This window comes from Lynx rufus, unplaced genomic scaffold (genome assembly GCF_022079265.1).
Source record: "Lynx rufus isolate CCGP_SWC_20201006 ecotype Redwood Valley unplaced genomic scaffold, mLynRuf1.p SCAF_1, whole genome shotgun sequence".
Lineage (NCBI taxonomy): Eukaryota > Metazoa > Chordata > Mammalia > Carnivora > Felidae > Lynx > Lynx rufus.
Window position 1 is genome coordinate 180,515,757 of NW_025814823.1, and position 15,978 is coordinate 180,531,734.

Genomic DNA, 15,978 nt, shown 5'->3' on the forward strand with positions numbered 1-15,978 from the left:
ATAAACCAAACTAAATACATTGGCAGAAGCCCTGATTACTTTCCTCCCCTACCCCATTTCTCCCCATCGCAAACCTACCTACACTGATATGGCTCCTCCCCACCTGCAACAACGGGCAAGGATCCAAGGCACACCTGGGCTTGGGACCCCATTGCTCTGCTCCTCAGGGCAAGTGCTGTTCCCCGTTCACCCTGCCCTCCTCAAGTTGGCTGCACTCTCTCTCCCAGAGCTTCCTAGTCACCTGCTTCATTTGCAGAATGATCCAAAGTTAAGCTTAGAGAAGAGAACTAGAAGGAAGGAAGAGGAAAGGGGTGAAGGAGAAGGGAAGAAGGAAGGGGAAAGAGATGGGAGAGATGGAGTTGGCTCTCTACCTACAAGAAACAAACCCACTTTGGGGCGCCTGGGTGGCGCAGTCGGTTAAGCGTCCGACTTCAGCCAGGTCACGATCTCGCGGTCCGTGAGTTCGAGTCCCGCGTCGGGCTCTGGGCTGATGGCTCGGAGCCTGGAGCCTGTTTCCGATTCTGTGTCTCCCTCTCTCTCTGCCCTTACCCCGTTCATGCTCTGTCTCTCTCTGTCCCAAAAAAAATAAATAAACGTTGAAAGAAACAAACCCACTTGTGTTTCTTCTGACTGGACACTTCTCCCAGCCATCGCCTTAATCTCTTTCCTTCTTTTCACAGCCAAATATTTGGGAAGAAAGGTCTATACATGTCTCTACTTCTTTACTTCCTCTTTCTTTCCCAACTGGCTATAATCTGGCTTCTGTCCCCTCCTCTCCACTAAAACCGATCTAAATTCACCAAGGAGTATCTGACTGCTAAAAAAAAAATTAAAAACAAAAATTTGTTTTCTCCAGAGCCTCTGGTTCTGCAGACGACCCCCTTCCTTTTCTTGAGACTTTCCTTTCCCCTGGCTCTGTGGCCCTATCTCTTCCTGAGATACACCCTCCGTCTCCCTCTCCTTTTCTTTCTTTGTCCACTAACCCTTAAATGCCAGGACCCCTCCCTACACCATCTTAATTCCTCACTCTTCATTACCACAGGGATGTGACATTCAAATCCACAATTCTAACCACCAGCCTCAGCTCCCCACTGATGATGGCCTACACCCTGTCATAATAACAATAGCTCATATGATTAACTGATACTATGTGCCAGTGCTGTGCCAACCCACAATAACCCTCTGAAGCAACCCATTATCAGCCATATTTCACAGATGTCCAAACTTAAATAACCAGCCTGAGGTCACATGGTTATCAAGAGGTTGGTTTTTTTTTAATTTTATTTTTTAAATTTACATTCAAATTAGTTAGCATATAGTGCAACAATGACTTCAGGAGTAGATTCCTTAATGCCCCTTCCCCATTTAGCCCACCCCCCTCCCACAACCCCTCCAGTAACCCTCTGTTTGTTCTCCATATTTAAGAGTCTTCAAGAGGCTGCTTTTAAAGTCCATTCTCACTGCTGTTTCTGGTTTCCAGCAACATGATAAACTAACAAAGGGCTGCTGGCTCCCTCACCACAGTCCGACCCTGGAGGAAAAATGAAAGTGATAAGGAGCTGGATGAGTCTGAGGTCCTGTCAAAACTGTGAGGAATCCCTCTGGAAAGCCAGAAGTTGGTTGGGTCCCAATGGAGATGGAAAACAGTGGCGTAGGGAATAGGAGGACAGCCAAGTGCCAACCAGGTAACAGATTCTGAAGAGGGCCTTAGAGCTGCTCTTTCCTGCATTTCCATGGGGGCTGAGGGTGGGACTGCCTGCCAGCCAGTGCCTGGAGACAGAGCAGCAGCAGGGCACTGGCTGGGCTGGGAACCGAGAACAGCAGGTGCACACAAATGGCCTGGCTCAGGACACTCCTCCTTGCCCCACAGCCTGAGGACAAGGGGATGTCCGCCAAAGAAGACAGCTCTTGGAAAGAGCAGTGCCCAAGGGTAAGTACAGCCAGACTCCTCAGGGACAGGGAAAGAAGCAGTGGTTAGTTCCAGGCTGGAAGGCCAGGGCACTCATCTTGAGGTGTACACCCGAGCACACATACTCACATTCTTAAAACTTTGCAGAACACAACAGGGGCCAATCCTTTCAGCCCTCCGCCTGGACACACATTCCCAACCAAGGCGATGAGCCCCCAAGGGGAAAGCTGGTGTGTGTGATCACAAATTAGAATAACCAAGGCAAGCAACACCACAAAAGAAAGTCAAAAGGGTAGCCAATGAATATCAGATAAAGCCCAGCTGAAGGGCCAGAACAGACAATTCAAATAAGCACAACAAATACCTTCAAAAATGTAGAAGAGTTTGTAAAATGACTCAAGAACAAATACTCATGTTGAAAAATAATAAAAAAAAAATTAGCAAAGCTGGTTTGCAAATATTAACTGTTTTAATATCAATTAAATATTAAAATATTAAATATTAAATTAAAAACCAATGCTGTTTTTTTTTAAAAAGGAACTTTATAGATTGGTTGAATAACAGAATGCAGAAACTTATTTTATTTATTTTTACTTCTTTTTTTTTTTTTTAAGAAACTGTGTATTTCCTGTCAACCTTATTTCCATTTTGTTTGCCTTTATGGGAAAATAGCTCAAGACCACTCAACAGTTGTTCCTACCCATTCAGTGGCCTGGATAAACTTGAAGAATGAATTAGTGAGACTGGAAATTCCAGTCAAGACAATCATCCAGAGGAATAACTGGGAAGAGATGAAAAAATAATAAACTATAGAAGAGAAGCTACAAGACATATATGGAAGAGAGAAGCAGACCTGTCAGCATTTAGATAATAAAAATCCCAGAAGGGGTAAAAAATAAGCATAGGTAAGAAAATATTTGAAGAAACAATAACTAAAATTTTTTCCCAAGATTAGAAAGAAAGAATAGACTTTAGATTAAAAGATCTCACAGTGGGGTGGCTGGGTGGCTCAGTCAGCTAAGTGTCCAACTTTGGCTCAGGTCATGATCTTGTGGTTCATGAGTTTGGGCCCCACGTTGGGCTCTGTGCTGACAGCTCAGAGCCTGGAGCCTTCTTTGGATTCTGTGTCTCCCTCTCTCTCTGCCCCTCCCCGGCTCACACTCTGTCTCTCTCTCAAAAATAAATAAACATTTAAAAATTTACAAAAAACATTTCGTAGAGTGACAAACAGATATGTATGAATAAACCCACTCTTATTCACATTAAAATGATAGCTTAGGATATCAAAAACAAAGAGAAAATGCTTCCAAAGAGGAAGAACAGATCATCTCTTAAAAGCAGACAATGGAATTCTGAAAAACATTTATTCCAATATAAGTATGTATATATACATATACATATATAAAATTTATATATCACATAATGTATAATTATATATGTAAATAATTATATATTTGTATCTCACCATTTATAAAGCACAGCTTGATTTTCACAATGTGAATACATCTGTGTAACTAACCCTCATATTAAAAGGCCCTTTTAATTGGCCCTTACCAGTCACCATTTGTACCCCACAGACAGCTCCATCCTAACTGCTAACACCATGAATTAGTTTTTTTCTATTTTTGAATTTTACATAAATATATGCACACTGTATATACTAATTTGTATCTGGCGTCTTTAGCTCAACATATGTTTATGGGAGTTATGTGTTTGCATCCATGTAGCAATTGTTCATCTATTCTCACTGATAATAGAGCAGAGTTTCTCAACCTCAGCAGTGCTTATATTTTGGGCCAGATAATTCTTTTATGGGAAGACTGTCCTATGCAATGCAAGATATTTAGCAGTGTCCTCAGTCTCTACCCAGTAGATGCCAATAGCAATCCTCTTCCCTCTCCCAACAAGTTATGAGAACCAAAAAAATATCTCCAGACATTGCCAAATGTCTCCTGGGAGGCAACATCGTTTCCAGTTAGAAACATTGCTGTATTGTAGAAATATAGGAAAAGTTTATTTATCTGTACTACTGTTGATAGACATTTAGGTTGTTTTCTAATTTGGGACTATTATGAATAATACTATTATGAAGAAAAGCAGTATTTTCAAAAGTTTTAAAGGAAAAGAGCATCAAAACTGGATTTTTTAAGTTTATGTCTGTCTGTCCATCCATCCATCCATCCATCCATCCATCCATCCACCTATTTATTTTAGTAATCTCCACACCCAGCATGAGGCTCAAACTCACAACCCTATGATCAAGAATCACATGTTCTTCCAACTGAGCCAGCCAGGCACCCCTCAGAATTTTAATCTATATAAAAAGTGCCAGTTTTATCACTCAAAACAATATTCTCTTTGGAAATATTCTTTGAAAATTCTTTTGTAGTTAGTATTCCAGCAAGAAGAGAAACAAGGGGCACCTGGGTGACACAGTCAGTGAAGCATCCGACTCTTAATGTCAGCTCAGGTCATGATCTCATAGTTTGCAATATCAAACCCCACATTTGGCTCTGTGCTGACAACATGGAGTCTGCTTTGGATTCTCTCTCTGCTCCTTCCCTACTCATATGCTCTCTTGCTCTCGCTCTTGCTCTCTCTCTCTCAAAAAAGGAGGAGGAGGAATAAGAGGAAGAGGAGGAAAAGGAGGAGGAGGAGGAGAATAAAGAGAGGAGAAACAAATCTATACGAATGCTACAAGCCATATGTAAAATAAAGGTGAGTAAACAGCATAGCAAAGTATGCTGTTATCTAAAATAGGAAAAACAACTTCCACTTCTGGGTAGAATGTAGGAGGTTGAAACAGGCCAACCCTGACACTAACAACTATTAAAACCTAGACAGATTACCCCCCAAAAAAAAAAAATCACATTTTCCAGATGTCAAGGACTTTGGAATAAGGACTGAAAGGACTAAACACCCCACAGAGGAGAGAACAGTTCACTGGAGAGCTATCAGATCAGCAGCTGATACACTCCCCTGGCGGCATTTGCCACATCGGGACATGGGTGGAGGACTGGGACTTGGCCCAGGCAGACAGCCACTACTGGGGGAAAGGGAAACCATCAAAGCTTTCTTCTATTGCTGGTGGCTAGAGTGGAAAAAACAGAAATGAGGAGCCTTCAGACACGCTTGATTTTCCTGACCACAGGTTTGCGGACTCCAAAGCAGGAGGGCAGGAGGCTAAATGAGCTGGGCTAAAAGCTTCTGAAAGTCAAATAAAATCTGATGCATATGCTAATCCATAAAACAAGTCTTAATAAATGTAACAGGCCTGAAATTATACAAAGTGTGTTCTCCAACCACAATGGAATTAAGTTAGAAATTATTAGCAGAAAGAAATCTCAGAATTCCTCAAATATCTGGAAATTAAACAACATATCTCTAAATAATCCGTGGGTCAAAGAAGAATTCCCAAGAGAAATTAAAAACCATCTTGAACTGAATGAAAACACAACCATAATGTCAAAATGTATGGGATGTGGTAGGGGTGCCTGGGTGGCTCAGTCGGTTAAGCATCCAACTTTCGCTCAGATCATGATCTCATAGTTCATGGGTTCAAGTCCTGTGTTGGGCTCTGTGCTGACAGCTCAGAGCCTGGAGCTTGAGCCTGCTTCGGATTCTGTGTCTCCTTCTCTCTCTGCCCCTCCCCTGCTTGTGCTCTGTCTCTGTCTCTCTCTCTCAAAAATTAATGTGTTAAAAATATTTTTAAAAAATTATGGGAGGTAGCTAAAACAATGCTTAGAGGGAAATGCATACCTTCAAATACCTATATCAGAAAAGAGGAAAGGCTTCAATCAATAACTTAATCTTCCACCCTAATAAACTAGAACAAGGCCAACAACACCTTAGGAAAAGGTACAAAAGATCTTTTTGCAAAAGAAGATAACCAAATGTCTGATAAAAGGTACTCAGCTCTGCTAGTCATTAGGAAAATGCAAAAAACCACAAGGTAATACAAACCAACCAGAACCAGGACAACTAAAAGAAACAGAAAAATATCATGTGCGGGTGACATTGGTGATGGGGGTCTAAACTGACACACCTACTTTGGAGATTTGGTTAGCAGTATTGACCAAAGCTGAACTATACATACCTGAAGAACCAGCAGTTCCACCCCCAGTGATATACTCAACAGGAATGCCTACCTCTGCTCACCAAAAGCCATGCACTAGAATGTTTATAGTAACTCTATTCATAATAGGAAAAACAAACAAACAAACAGAAAACTGGAAAATACCAAATGCTCATAAAAAGTAAAATCAATCAATAAATTGTAGTATGTCATATCATGAAACACTATGCAAGATACTACACAACAATGATCAGACTACAATTACATACAGCCACCGAAATTAATCATACCAAAAAAAGGGTTAAGCATAATAAGATAGATACAAAAACATACATGCTGTATGATTCCTTGTATATAAAATGCAAAAATTGATAGGACAAAAAAGAGTAAATAAAAAAATATTTACTCTTTTAGAAGTAAGAATTGTGATTTACCTTAGTAAGGGTATGAGGACTGACTGCTGATAGGCATAAGGAAAATTTGAGTGTTAGTAATGTTTTGGTTTTTTATTTCACTAGTTACACCAGTGTGTTCATTTTCTGAAAATTCATTGAGCTGTACCTTAATTATATGTTTGCCTTTGTATACGCATATAATATTTCAATTAAAAATTTCAAAAAATCATGCAGTAAGTGATTCAGACAGGATTCAAACCCAGCCAGTCAGATTTAAGAGAATGAATCCTAAATCTCAATTCTAGATTCAAGGTTACACCATTCTCGAGAATGGTTGAAGAAAAAATCTAAGTATATACCTACGTTAGTCAGGGTTCTCTGAGGAACAATAGGATGTGTTTGGAGAGACAGAAAGAGGGAGAGAACAATTTTTTGTTTAAGAAATTGGCTCCTGCAGTTGTCGGGGGCTGCCAAGTCCAAACTCTGCAGGGAAGGCCAGCAGGCTGGAGACTGAGGGAAGAGATAATGTTTGGGCTCAAGTCTGAAGGTAGTCTAGAGGCAGAATTCCCTCTCCTTCAGAGGACCTCTGACATTTTTCTCCTAAGGCATTCAGCTGATTGGATGAGACCCACCCACACTATATAGTCTAATCTGCTTTACTCAAAGCCTATTGATTTAAATGCTAACCTGTAAAAAATGCCTTCACAGAAACATTTAGACTGGCTTTTGACCAAATATCTGGGTACTGAAGTCTGGCTAAGTTGACACATGAAATTAACCATAGCAATCTCTAACAATTCAAAATGAAAATTCTAGACAAAGTCTAGAGACAAAAGAGTGGAGACAAAAGAGAAAAGAGTTGTCGAGTGGAGACAAAAGAGAAAAAATAAGGGATGTGAAAACATGCTAATATTTTTGTCTTGTTCAGGAGGAAAATAGTGACAGTATTATGTTTAAGACATTATTAGGGAGGATAACTACAAATATTTGTCTTAATTCGTTAAAAACAGAATGCATGGGGCACCTGGGTGGCTCAGTTAAGCGTCCGACATCGGCTCAGGTCATGATCTCACAGTCCGTGAGTTCGAGCCCCCATCGGGCTCTGTGCTGACAGCTCAGAGCCTGGAGCCTTTTTCAGATTCTGTGTCTCCCTCTCTCTCTGACCCTCCCCCATTCATGCTCTGTCTCTCTCTGTCTCAAAAACAAATAAATGTTAAAAAAAAAAAATTAAAAAAAAAATTAAAAAATAAATAAATAAATAAATAAAATAAAAATAGAATGCATGTATTTCAAGCCAACAGAACAAAATTCAATTTAATGAAAGGAAGGAAAAGAAAAAAAATAATAAAATATAAAGCATAGTAAACATAAAATAAGAATAATTCATATATAATATGAATCTTAGTTTCAACAAAAGTAAACTCACTGCTCAAGAGACTATTAGATTCTATTTTTGAAATATCTATATCAAATATATTTCTTATAAGTTACTGGTAGAATTTATGTCTACAAACAGCTAAGCAAATTTTGAAAAAGAAGAACCAAGAAAGACTATCCACATTACTAGTTGTTAAGGCATATTTTAAACCACAATAAGTCATCAATGCATTGATATAAAGGAGCAAATAAACCAATGGACAGAATTAAGAGCTCAGAAATAGACCCAGGTATACATAGCAATTTGTTAGATAATAATAAATGGACATGGATGGATTTTCTTGGAGATGATGTTGGGAAAACCAGTTTACCATATGTGAAAAATAAAGTTGGATCTCTACTTCAGACCATACACAATGGTGAATTACAAAAAAGCAAAGGCATAAATATAAAAAGTAAAATTATAAAGTTAATAGAAACTCCTATCTGTGTGACCTGTGAGAAAGAACCTGTTGACACTCTAAAAGCAGACATTACACAGAGGAAAATATTACATTTGATTACACCAAAATTAGAGATTTCAGGGGCACCTGGGTGGCACCTGAGCATCTAACCTCAGCTCAAGTTATGATCTCATGGTTCTTGGGTTTGAGGCCATGTTGGGCTCTGTGCTGACAGTTCAGAGCCTGGAGCCTGCTTCAGATTCTGTGTCTCCCTCTCTCTCTGCCCCTCCCCCATTCATGCTCTGTCTCTCTCTTTCTCTCTCTCTCTCTCTCAAAAACAAATAAATATTAAAAAAAATTTTTTTTAATTAGAGATTTCATAAACAAAATACAGATGAAAAATTGGGAAAAGATACCTGCAATATTTAAAGTTGGTAAGAGATTAATATCTACAACACTCAAAAATTCCTTCAAAATCAACAAGAAAAGAACTGGAAACCCAGTAGAAGAATGAGCAAATGAGATACACTTAAATTTACCGAGGAGGAAACTTGAGTGGCTAATAAGCAAAAAAAGAAAAGGATAAAGGCCTAGGAGCTCCTGGGTGGCTCAGTGGGTTAAGCGTTTCAAAATTCTTGGTTTCTGCTCAGGTCATGATCTCATGGTCTGTGAAATGGTATCCCACTTCATGTGCTGTCAGCACAGAGCCTACTTGGGATTCTCTCTCTCCCTCTCTATCTCTCTGCCTCTTCCCTGCCCCGCCCCCCCACAAGAGCTCTCTCCCTCTCAAAATAAATAAACGTGAAAAAAAAGTTTTAAAAAAAGAAAAAGAAAAAGCCTAAATTTACTAGTAAAAAGCGAATTACAAACTGTCATTAGATATCCCATCAAATTAGTAAAAATGAAAAAGTCAGGAAATACCAAGTGTTGGCAAGGATATGGGAAAACACCAACCAATCCTCTTGCACTGCTGATGGGAGAGAATAACAGAACAGCTAAACTGGAAAGCAATCTGCCAGAGTTTTCATACTTGACCAATTCTAAGATACATGTTCTTTGTGTGCTATGAACTGAGGGGGAGGTGATTGCACATAGTCATATGTCTATCTATCTGATTCCCACTGAGGCTTAAATTCATCATGATCTAATGTAACTCATCATCTTGCTCTACCCTCTCACTCTACTCCTCCTCCGTTTCTTGCATTAAAGTCCCTGCCAGGTTAATATTATCACCATCTACTTAGTCACCTAAAGAAGGTAACTCGAGTCAACTTGTACTGTTCCCACTCCCTGTGACTTTGGTCAGTTCTCCCATTTGATGATTCCACCTCTAAAGTGGTCTTGAATCCCTCCATTTGTGTCCATCCTCACTGCCACAAATGTAATACAAAATCTGGTTACTCCCCTTTTAAGTAACTAAAGTAGCCTCAGTCCTGCATCTTCCCCTTTCCTCTTCTATTCACAGTGCATACCAGCAGCTAGAGTGACTGTTCTAAAATATAAATGGGTTCACAGAACTCTCTCCTTAACAGTCCTTCACCAGTTTCCCAAAGTTCAAGTCCTTTAAGCTGTAAAGCACATCTTCACCATCTGCCTTCTGCCTCTCTCCAGCCTCAATGCTTTCCGCTCTTCCACATTCAACCCATGACCCTGAAACACCAACCTGGTGACACCATAATCTGTTCTTGCCTGGGAAGCTCCAGGGTTGGCCAATTACAAGGAAATTTGATTATAGAAATAATTACAATAGATTATCAAAATAAATGTCTATTTTTTACTGTATATATTTTTGTAACTTTGTATTTTTATATCATTACAATCTTAGAGAAAATTTGCATCAACAATACAAAGAACTGCATACCCTTTACCCAGATTTATCAGTTATTTATATTTAGCCCCATTTGCTTTGTCTTCATAATTCTCTCTGTATTTTTTTCATGTCATTTTTTCTGAACTATTTGAAAGTACGTATGTTGGAGACATCATAGCCCTTTATCCCTACATATCTCAGAGTATATTTTCTAATAAGGACATCGTCTTACACAATCATGTACAGTTATCAAAATCAGGAAATTTAACATTGATACGATACTATTATCTAATCTACAGATCTATAGTCCATTTTCAAATTTTATCAATTGTCCTAAAAACATTTAAAAAAAAAAAGTGTATTTTTTTTTTTAATTTTTTTTTTCAACGTTTTTTATTTATTTTTGGGACAGAGAGAGACAGAACATGAACGGGGGAGGGGCAGAGAGAGTGGGAGACACAGAATCGGAAACAGCCTCCAGGCTCCGAGCCATCAGCCCAGAGCCCGACGCGGGGCTCGAACTCCCGGACCGCGAGATCGTGACCTGGCTGAAGTCGGACGCTTAACTGACTGCGCCACCCAGGCGCCCCAAAAGTGTATTTATTTTTGAGAGAGAGTGAGAGCCAGGGAGGGGAGAGAGGGGCAGGGGATAGAGGATCCAAAGCAGGCTCTGTGCCGACAGCAGAGAGCTGGATGTGGGGCTCAAACTCACAAACCATGAGATCATGACCTGAGCTGAAGTCGATGCCTAAGGACTGAGCCACGCAGGTGCCCTGTCCTAAAAACATCTTAACGTTTTGCCTGTTTGGAACCCAATCCAGAGCCACACATCTAGTTCTTATGTCTCTTTGATCACCTTTACTCAGCCTTTTATTGTCTTTCTTGACTTTGACGTGTTTGAATTGTTCAGGCCAGTTATTTTGTAGAACATCCCCCAACTTGTGTTTATCTTGTGTTTCCTTCTGAAGAGATTGGCATTTTACATTTTTGGCAAAATACCACTGCAGGGACATGGTATCCCTTCTCAGTACATCCTATCAGGAGGTACAGTTTGATCCAGTATTGGTGATGTCAACTTTATCATTTGATTAAGTGACAACTGTCAGGTCTCTACACTTTAAAGTAAGTTTGTAGCCATTTTATTTTTGCTTTAAACATAAATATGCACTCATTCACCAATCTTTTCATTCAGGCCAAGGATTTTTCTTTGAGTATCGGTCTGCTAACTGGATCTTTAAGCCATTTCCAGTGCATTTCCTAGAATGCATTGTCTAAAACTTCCGATTTCAATTTCTTTAAAGAAGAGCAATAACTGGGGTGTCTGGGTGGCTCAGTCAGTTAAGTGTCTGACTCTTGATTTAGGCTCAGGTCATGATCTCATGGTTCATGAGTTTGAGCCCCGAGGTGGGCTCTGCACTGACAGCACGGAGCCTCCTTTGATTCTCTCTCTCCCCCTCTCTCTCTGCCCCTCCTCTACAATTTCTCAATCTCTCTCTCTCAAAATAAATAAACTTAAAAAAAAAAAAAAAGAACAAGAACTTAAAGCCACTGTCAAAGCAATCTGAGTGCTGAATTATTCTAGAGTTTGCATTTTCCCAGTCTTTTACTTTTTTTTTTAATGTTTTATTTTTGAGACAAGGAGAGACAGAGCATGAACAGGGGAGGGTCAGAGAGAGGGCAACACAGAATCTGAAACAGGCTCCAGGCTCTGTGCTGACAGCTCAGCTGTGCTGGGTGGCTCAGTCGGTTAAGCGGTCGATGCGGGGCTCGAAACCACGGACCGCGAGATCATGACCTGAGCTGAAGTCGGCTGCTTAACGGACTGAGCCAGCCAGGCGCCCCTTCCCAGTCTTTTACTTAAGCAAATTGACTTCATCCATTTTTTCCCAAAGTTTTCAACCTGGTTTTCCTGGTAACAACTCTCTTTTCATACTTAAGTTCATTGGTAGGTACAATTTTTAACTAATTTATAAAATTCTAATAGCAAGTGCAACTGGCATAAGCAGGTTTGGGAACAAATGCAACTGACTGATAGTGGTAATTAGCACACAAGTCAACTGATGGAAATAAAAACTATGGGTTTTATTTACTCCTATGTATGAGCATTTAGAATGCTGTGAGCATTTGTCAATATATTTTTCAGGCAGAATGGATAGTGTGGGTTAATCTAGCAATGCAATTAAGTAGAAGTCAGTTAACAGAGCTTTTGCTAGAAATTAAACCTCCCAAATGGACAGACATGAGTTTTCAGATTGAAAAATCCCACCAAACACCCAGAAAAATAAATTTAATCCATCATTGAGAAATGTCACTGTGCTGAAATAAGGAGAAAACCCTAAAAGAATCCAGAGAGGAAAAAAACAATATTCACCTACAAAGCAAAGAAAGTTGTAATTGCACCAGATTTTTCAATAAGCTTCAAAATTCTGATGGAAAATCATTTTCAGTCAACATTTATGTACAAAGATAAACTATGAACCAAGTATGAGGGAAGCCCAGCTACATAATCAGTTATGCGAGATCTCCCAAGCAATCTTTCTTATGGAGGTAGTGAAGAATATATAAGGAACACAGTAACACAAGGGAAGACGCCGAATCCAGGAAACAGAGGGCCCAACGCACAAGTGTGGGCAAGTATCAGCTGTCCAGATGAGAGAAGAAAGATGTAAGGAAGCAGAAGAGATGTCTCTGGTAGGGGGAGAGAGGAGAGGAGAAACAAAGTATTGAATGGAGTACCCGATGTCTCTGAACATTTAGAAATATTATTGATAGGCATTTGACAGATTTTAGCAGCAATGGGAATAAAGAGCAATAAGTACCTTGAAAACTAAGCAAATGACAAATACTGAAGGACCGCATCAACTAGAAAAAAAACAGCAGTTGTATAAAAAACAAGAAACAAAAAAGTATCAGAGCATAACTTTTGGCTGAACAAAGAACAGTATTTATACAGAATAATACAAACTCTGCCTATTGACTTAAAAACTGATGTAGAAGTAGAATGTAAGCTTTATGAGAACTGAAACCCGGGTGCCTGGCTGGCTAAGTCAGTGGAGCATGCGACTCTTGATCTTGGGGCTTTTCGAGCCCCATGTTGTGTGTAGAGATTACTTAAAAATAAAATCTTAAAAAAAAAAAAAAAAGAAAAAAAGAACTGAAACCTCATCCTAGTCACTATTATATCCTAGTATTTAGGACAGTGTTTGGTACATTGGAAATGTTTAAATGATGTATCTTGTTTTTTAATGATAGTATTTAGAGCTCAAAATTTTAAGTGAAGGCTAACAGAGTTTTGTTTTTTGTTTCGCTTTGTTTTGTTTTGTTTTGTTTTAAAGATCTCTAATGCGAGACTTCCTGGGGCCATACAGAAAACTAGCTGGTGGTGTGAAGTCTGCCATTCTCCCAGGCACCTCATCCATGTAAGAACGTGTTCTCACAGACCGTCCCCACTCATCAGTGTCCCATCTTGGTGTCCCAGCCCTGGATATTCACAGCTGGTGGTCACACTGCGCTCATGCTGCACCCATTAGACTGATACATTGGATCTGAAGCTATGTCAGTCACTCTTGGTGGGGCAAATTTGTTGTTCCAAATGAATTTAGCCTATGTTAACAGACAAGAAAAGTTTCTGATGGATTCTGCCCCTTCCCCCCCAATCTGCATAGTTTGGTTCTACAAGTGTTTATTTTCTACACAATTGTGGATCTCTGATCACTAACAACATACAACATAATTTTTCCCAATGTTTATCCTTGTTCCCCCTCTGATTATCAACATAATAAATAAAGATTGCAGAAATCTTGGAAGAAAAAGAAGTAAAATTAAAGTAAAAATAATGTAAAGAAGTAATCCTTCCATACACTATATGTTAACTAAATGGAATTTAAATAAAAACTTGAGGTAGGGGGAAGAGGTAATCCTTCCAAATAACCAGAGATAACACTATTAAACATTTTTTTTCTGAGCCCCTTTTTTTTCTTCTCGACATTCAGATTTTACTATTGTAAATATTATTTCATGCTTAGTTTATTAACCATTGGAAAGAAGCATTTCTCCAATTATTAAAAACAAACCTTATAAGCAATATGAAATATTGTTTCAAACTTATTGCCCTTAAAAGAGCATTTTAGCTGCTAGGAAAACCCCTTTTTATAAAAATGGTAAGGGAACAGAATATTTCCTCAAAGTGCTGGTCCGTGGGAGGAAGTCCATGTGATACACTGGGGTGAGGCTTTACCACCTGGGGCTCCACACTCAGGCTTTGACTCTAATACTAGTGTGCCTCTTACTAGCCAATGACCTTGGAAGTTTCCTTATCTGTAAAATGGGGATAATGATATCTCCCTCACAGAGTTATTAGAAAGATTAAAAGAAATATGGCATGTCAAGTGCTTAGCACCACACCTAGAAAAGAGTAAGGACCCAATGAATACCAACTGCCATCAGTCTCCTCCCTTCCATCGTCATCCTAATTAAGGGTTAAGACAAGCAGACACTCCTAAAGCTTGGTTCCATCTCCTGCGGTTAAAATAGCATCTCAGAGCTTGTTGTCTTTGCTTATTTGATCCTGAATATTTCTGTTCCAATTAATACTTAGTTTCCTTTTGGAATGCTGTAGCATTTTGCCTTCCAAAGCCAGCATTTAATTAATGCTTTCACCCATTCTGTGCCTTACCCTCTTATCCTTGAGAAATGTTAAAAATCTAACTGCCAACTTTGGCCGCAAGCCACATGTGAGAAAATAAACACATGGGCTAAACATTCTTTGTTGTAAAATGAAAAGAAGAAAGAGAACTGAGTAAGTTCTGAGTGAACCATAACCTGGGCTGTATGCTTTTTCCACCAAAATTCTGCAGTGCAGGTATTTTACTCCTTCTTGGCAGATCAGAGAGGGAAAGCAAATTGCCCACAGTCACAGAGCTAGGAAGTGGCAGATTTAGAAATGGGAGCGAATTCTCTCAGATTTCAAAGATCTGGCATCTTCTACACTATCATGCCACCTCTAGAATGTGCACTGCCCAAAAAAGTTCAGAAAACACTCCACCATCAATAATAGTTGATATTTACTAGGCAGTCACTAGATGCCCAGTGCTCAATCTATTTCATGCAGGATCTCATTTAAGCCTTATGTCGGCATCATGAAGTAAAAACAGGTATCATCCTTGAAGAGGAAAAGTGAGGCTCAGAGAACTGAAGCCACATGCTTGAGGCCATGCTGCTATGAAGAGTCATTGCTGGGACTCCAACCCAGGTCCATGTGACTCCTGGGAGCAGGCTCTGAACCACCACACCCTCCTCCTTCCCTGTCATCCTTCCCTCTCTTGCCCACTTATAACATCTGGTTGAAAAAAAGGAAATCAATTCTTATACCCCAAGTTCTTCATATTGATTCTCTAACTCAGTTCGTAATTAGCGAACATGGAGTGAACATCCCAGGAACCAAGGGGAGACAAAGACAAAGTCCTTTGTAACAGGATTCCTGTTGTGTCCATAATTATCCAACTATGAGATCCCAGAAAGCAAACCTGGCTCCACAGTCACACTTTGCTAGGTCTCTTCATTGTCCCTGTGCCAAAAGCCATCCCAGTAGAGACAATATCAAGCATTACAATGAATTAAAATATCTTCAAGCCTGAAACTGTTTTCCAAAGAAATTGGGCCAAAGGCCAAACTTCGATCTTCTCTCTCCTGAGGCTGAGGATCTGATTCCCCTGAGACAGTTTTCTGAAAAGAACAACAGACTGTGCTCCTTGATCAAAGAAGAGGCCACGGACTGACAGGGGAGGATGTAACAGGCAGGTTGCCAGGGTGGGGTCAACTCTATGATCCTGTGAGGGCTCCAGAATGCCCTGGGGACATCAGGCTACAATAGGACTCCTATTGAGACCATATTCTTACTTAGCTTTTTGTCACCTTGTCTTGCTTCCTCATTCCCCTTTTCCTTTTTTGCTCCCTCAAAAAATTATTAT

General features: G+C 39.7%; 1 long non-coding RNA gene across 2 annotated transcripts in view; it reads right to left on the reverse strand.

Moving 5' to 3' along the window:
* Positions 1-1,382: 1,382 nt before the first annotated feature.
* Positions 1,383-15,978, reverse strand: part of LOC124520454 (uncharacterized) — a 35,460-nt gene continuing 20,864 nt past the window's right edge. For both annotated transcript variants that reach the window (XR_006964323.1, XR_006964324.1), the window contains one exon: positions 1,383-1,531. This is a non-coding gene — a long non-coding RNA (uncharacterized LOC124520454). The remainder of the gene's footprint in view (positions 1,532-15,978) is intronic.